We start from the raw sequence: 6,000 nt of genomic DNA on the forward strand, positions 1-6,000 counted from the left end.
TGTTTTGTACACTGCTGCTACTCGCTGTTTATTATCTATGCATAGTCACTTCAGTTCACTTCCTACATGTACAAATTACCTCTAACCTGTACCCCCAAACACTGACTCGGTACCAGTACCTCCCGTATATAGCTTTGTTATTGTTATATTATTGTTACTTTTTATAATTTTTTACTTTAGTTTATTTGGTAAATATTTTCTTAACTCTTCTTGAACTGCACTGTTGGTTAAGGGCTTGTAAGTAAGCATTTCACGGTAAGGTCTAAACTTCGGTGCATGTGACAAATAAAGTTTGATTTGATCTGATTTCAGAGAAATAAGCGTTTTGTTCGCATGGAAAATTTCAGGGATCTTGTATTTCAGCTCATGAAACATGGGACCAACACTTTACATGTTGCATTTATATTTTTGTTCAGTGTAGCTCTCTCTGTCCTTTACTTTAACCCTATCCTGTTAGGCCCTGGGGTGATATCGATATTGTCTGATGCACAGCTGCACTGTCCATGTTGATAATATCTCACTTCCAGGCCTGGTGAGACTCTTTGAATGTGTCCCAAATGGCACCATATTCCCTTCATTGTGCACTACTTTTGACCAGGGCCCATGGTACTCTGGTCAAAAGTAGTGCCCTATATATTGAATAGGGTGCCATTTGGGACATGGCCTCTCTGTCTGCCTAATGCAGGACATTATAGGAAATTATTTTAATGAGCTCCAGATCCAGAGATCTTCATTCAAACTAAATAGGTAATAGGGTGCCATTTGGAACGCAGTCATGGTTTGGGATGGGCATTCCTCGAGTGCTCATTCTGCTTGCAACATTAATAAAAGGCAGATTCTCCTTCAAAACGGGTTTGATCTCCTAGCTAATTTCCTGTATGGGAGAGGGTTAGCTCTAGAATAAGGGTATGTAAATGACTGTATTTGCTCCAGGGGTTGGCTGCTACGTTCTCCAGCTTCTATATCGGTTCAGTTTGAATGCATACATTTTAAGCAATCTGCCTCCATCTGTCTCCATTACCACAAGACGGTAGTGAAAAATATATTCATTAGATAACCATCAAAAACTGTCAACACAAGCATACTGTATCTTACATTTCAGACACGACAAATTATCGACTTATATTAAGTCAAAAAACATAAACGAAGACGAAGATATTCTCGACCCTGGCCCACAACTCACAAGCTCTTTCATCTGAGCACAACCTCACTGGCGAAGAAAATAATCTTAGTATTGCCTACAACACTTATATTATATCTCCCAGCCGTATATTTCAGTGGCACAGCCATAGATTATGTGATATCTGTTGGCTCTGCTGGTGGTATAAGGAGACACTTTGTGTCTTGCCTGCCGATGGCTGCAAGGGAGCTTCTGTTAGCTTTTAGTGTTGCAGTTCATTCCCACAGAGTAAAGGAGGATTCTCTCCCTACAGAGAGATAATTAAGAAATAAATATACCATGGCTAAGGGCAATTCTTGGGAAACGCGGAGTGCCTGGATACAGCCCTGAGCTATGGCATATTGGCCATATACCACAAACCCCTGAGGTGTTATTACAAAAAGGTTACCAATGTAATTAGAACAGTAAACAAGTAATTTTCCACAATACTTGTGGTATATTGCCTGATATACCACAGCTTTCAGCCAATCAGCATCCAGGAACCAAATTACCCGGTTTATAATGGAATTTAATCACTAACAGCCACTTCGGTTTATGACATCAGGGAAATATTAGGGAAAGGGGGATACCCAGTCGGTTGTACAACTAAATGCATCTTCCACATTTAACACAACCCCTCTGAATCAGAGAGGTGTGGAGGGCTGCCTTAAATCAACATCCACTGCGCCCGGGGAACAGCAGGTTAACTGTCTTCCTCAGGGCCAGAAGACATATTTTTACTTTGTCAGCAACGGGATTCAACCCAGCAACCTTTCAGTTACTGGCCCAACACTCTAACCAGTAGGCTACCTGCCACCCCTGCTTATATGAAACAGGATGGGGGAATGGAGGCAACTTCAGTCAGTAATTTGTGACTCTCCTTCCTGCAACTGCATCCAGAAGACAACATCAGTTCCTCTGTACTGATCTCCCTCTGTATTTTGACTGTGGCAAACTGCCCCTCCTTGGTGCCTTATGGTCTTCCTTAAAGAGTGTGTCCTGTATATCTGTTCCCCTCTCTCTCTCTCTCTCTCTGTGTGTGTGTGTAATTATCCAATTATTTTGCCACTAAACTATCTCCATACACTTTACACTTCAATTTTTTTTATATTTTTACTGGTACCAGGGACATTCAGACGAGTCTTGTGAGGTTTCTGGGCATCCTAGGACAAACCGTTCGGACGCTACATCCGATTTTGTGAGAAGACCGATTTTTGGGATGTCACATGGTCTGACAAACACCACTCTACATCGGCGGTTGCTGTGGATTGAGATGCAAAAAAACAGATAACTCTAGTTTATACTGATAGATTTTGATGGGAATTTTTTTGATAATTCGACTTCCGCGGGGGCACGACCGTTGTAGGCTTAGGGTTAATAACAGAAAGTAGTTATTTTAACAGTAATGTTCCGTCTTAGCGCATAACATTGAAGAAGCGTTGTCTGACATTGAAAGGTACACTATATATACAAAAGTGTGTGGACACCCCTTCAAATTAGTGGATTTGACTATTTCAGCCACACCCGTTGCAGACAAGTGTATAAAATCAAGCACACAGCCATGCAATCTCCATTGACAAACATTGGCAGTAAAATGGCCTTACTGAAGAGCTCAGTGACTTTCAACGTGGCACCATCAAAGGATGCCACCTTTCCACAACTCAGTTCTTAAAATTTTTGCCCTGCTTGTAGAACATCTCATTACAAAATCAGTGGCATTAATATGGAGTTGGTCCCCCCTTTGCTGCTATAACAGCCTCCACTCTTCTGGGAAGGCTTTCCACTAACAGTAGATGTTGGAACATTACTGCGGGGACTTGCTTCGAGTCATCCACAAGAGCATTAATGACATCGGGCACTGATGTTTGGGCAATTAGGCCTGGCTCACAGTCGGGGTTCCAATTCATCCCAAAGGTGTTTGATGGAGTTGAGGTCCGGGCTCTGTGCAGGCCAGTCAAGTTCTTCCACACCGATCTCGACAAACCATTTCTATCATTATATTTTGGAGACTGCTCGGCGATGCTAACGAGGACTTTCTAATAAGAACCATCTACCGGATATGGATATTGGCTCGGACGTGGGAAAAGTGTCGCCAAGCAGCCACAGGCAAATAACTCGCAAGGTAAGTATATTACACAAGACTAGACTTGAGGTCTAGAAAACTGAGCTAGGAAGCGAAGAGGTCCGGAAGGGTACAGTGAAGTGGAAATGTGTGGAATATTGCTGCATCCGTGCCAAATACCTCTCAGATGACATTAGCTCTCTGCTCTTTGGTGCTTTAATTATACAGGATATAATGGATGCTGTTATATATGCCTCAAGGCTGTTGTTGCTAGGAAAAACGACTTACAGTATGGAGGAGTTGCTGTGAAATGATGTACCTTAGTGCTGATTGACAGATGTATAAGTGTTATGGAGGCCTTTCTTATGTAGCCTGCCCATGAGTTTTATGATTTAATGGTCTAAATCATTGGACAGGTAACCGTATTGAACCACCATAATTAACATGCTAGTAGTATTGGGAGAAAACACATTGGTTTCACACAACAGATAAAGGAGGGAAATTGTGAAGACATGTTTCTTTCCCCATAGTGTTTATCTTGCACTGTCCCATGTAATTAAATGAGCATATTTATTCATGTTCTGAATCAGAGATCATGTTGGTAGGCCTACTGTATGTGTGAGCAATAGTACTTCTTTACATGAATCCTTAGAAGTCATTACGTTGCTTACTTTGCCTAAAAAAACAACTGTTTAGTTTGTAGCATTTCTAATGCAACTCACCACAGCTTAAAGAGTCTCACATTGGGAATTACTTACCAGTGTAGCACGCACATTGAGCATAGTGCGGACGCAAAGTCCGTTACTCTTAAAATAAATATATCCTTTCTTATATTCAAGCTGGCATACACTTTTAATAACTTTGTGAAGTGAACTAAACAATCAAAGCTGATATACAGACACATTGAAAAGGCACATTGAATAGGCACTCTGAACCATGAAAGAAAGAAAATGAATGAAATTACATCATCCCGTCAAGTAGAATCTAGAACAAGGGAAGAATACACTTTTTAATTCACTGTCTCTTTATAAAATAAGCACTTTTGGTGGCTGTTAATATCCTTTACTTGAGCTGATGTGTAGCTGTCTTCACAATCTGGGCAATTGTTTCTGGGGATTAGAATGTTCACTAAAGCCTATTCTTCTATTCCCCTCCTCCACTCTTCTCTCTATAGTCAAGAGGGGGCCGCTTAATTGTCCCAAGCTATTCACCGGCACACACATCCACACCAAAATAAAATAGAAATATATTTTCTCTAAAGGATTCCTGGAACATAGTTACTGTAGTGGCTGTGATCGTTTATTAAGCAGTTGGAGGGAAAGCAGGGCATACACTACACCTACTCATTCAAGGGTTTTTCTTTATTTGTACTATTTTCTACTTTGTAGAATAATAGCGAAGACATCAACACTATGAAATAACACATATGAAATCATGTAAGGATCCACCCCTTTTTTTCTATTTTTGCCTTAAATGAAATCTAACTGCCTGTAGCTCAGGCCCTGAAGCAAGGATATGTATATTATTGGTACCATTTGAAAGGAAACACTAAAGTTTGTGGAAATGTGAAAGGAATGTAGGAGAATATAACACAATAGATCTGGTAAAAGATTAAACAAAGAACAAACCTACCGTTCTTTTGCATCTTTGAAATGCAAGAGAAAGGCCATAATGTATTATTCAAGCCCAGGTGCAATATACATTTTGGCCACTAGATGGCAGCAGCGTGTGCTCAACTTTTTAGACTGATCCAATGAACCATTGCATTTATTTTCAAAATGCATCAAGACTGCCCAAATATGCCTAATTTGTTTATTAATAACTTATGTTCAAAATTGTGTACTCTCCTCAAATAGCATGGTATTCTTTCATTGTAATAGCTACTGTAAATTGGACAGTGCAGATAGCTTAAATTCTTGTTAATCTTTCTGCCAATATCAGATATGTCTATGTTCTGGGAAATTCTCTTGTTACTTTCAACCTCATGCTAATCGCATTAGCCTACGTTAGCTCAACAGTCCCCTGGAAGGGACACCGATCCCGAATAAGTTTTAAACAAATCAAAATATGTTTTATATTTGAGATTCTTCAAATAACAGGTATACCTTAGAAATTAACTTGCGGAATTTCTTTCCTTCTTAATGCGTTTGAGCCAATCAGTTGTGTTGTGACAAGGTAGAGGCGGTATACAGAAGATAGCCCTATTTGGTAAAAGAACAAGTCCATATTATGGCAAGAACAGCTCAAATAAGCAAAGAGAAACTACAGTCCATCATTACTTTAAGACATGGTCAGTCAAAACGGAAAATTAAGAACTTTGAAAGTTTCTTCAAGTGCAGTCGCAAAAATCATCAAGCGCTATGATAAAACTGTCTCTCATGAGGACTGCCACAGGAAAGGAAGACCCAGAGTTACCTCTTCTGCAGAAGATAAGTTTATTAGAGTTACCAGCCTCAGAAATTGCAGCCCAAATAAATGCTTCACAGAGTTCAAGTAACAGACACATCTGTTCAGAGGAGACTGTGTGAATCAGGCCTTCATGGTTGAATTTCTACAAAGAAACCACTACTAAAGGACACCATTAAGAAGAAGAGACTTGCTTGGGCCAAGAAACATGAACAATGGACATTAGACCAGTGGAAATGTGTCCAAATTTGCAATTTTTGGTTCCAACCGCCGTGTCTTTGTTAGACGCTGTGTAGGTGAACGGATGATTTCCACATATGAATTTCCCACCGTGAAGCATGGAGGAGGTGTGATCGTGTAGGGGTGCTTTTCT

Source organism: Salmo trutta, chromosome 24, assembly GCF_901001165.1.
Source record: "Salmo trutta chromosome 24, fSalTru1.1, whole genome shotgun sequence".
Taxonomy (NCBI): Eukaryota; Metazoa; Chordata; class Actinopteri; order Salmoniformes; family Salmonidae; genus Salmo; species Salmo trutta.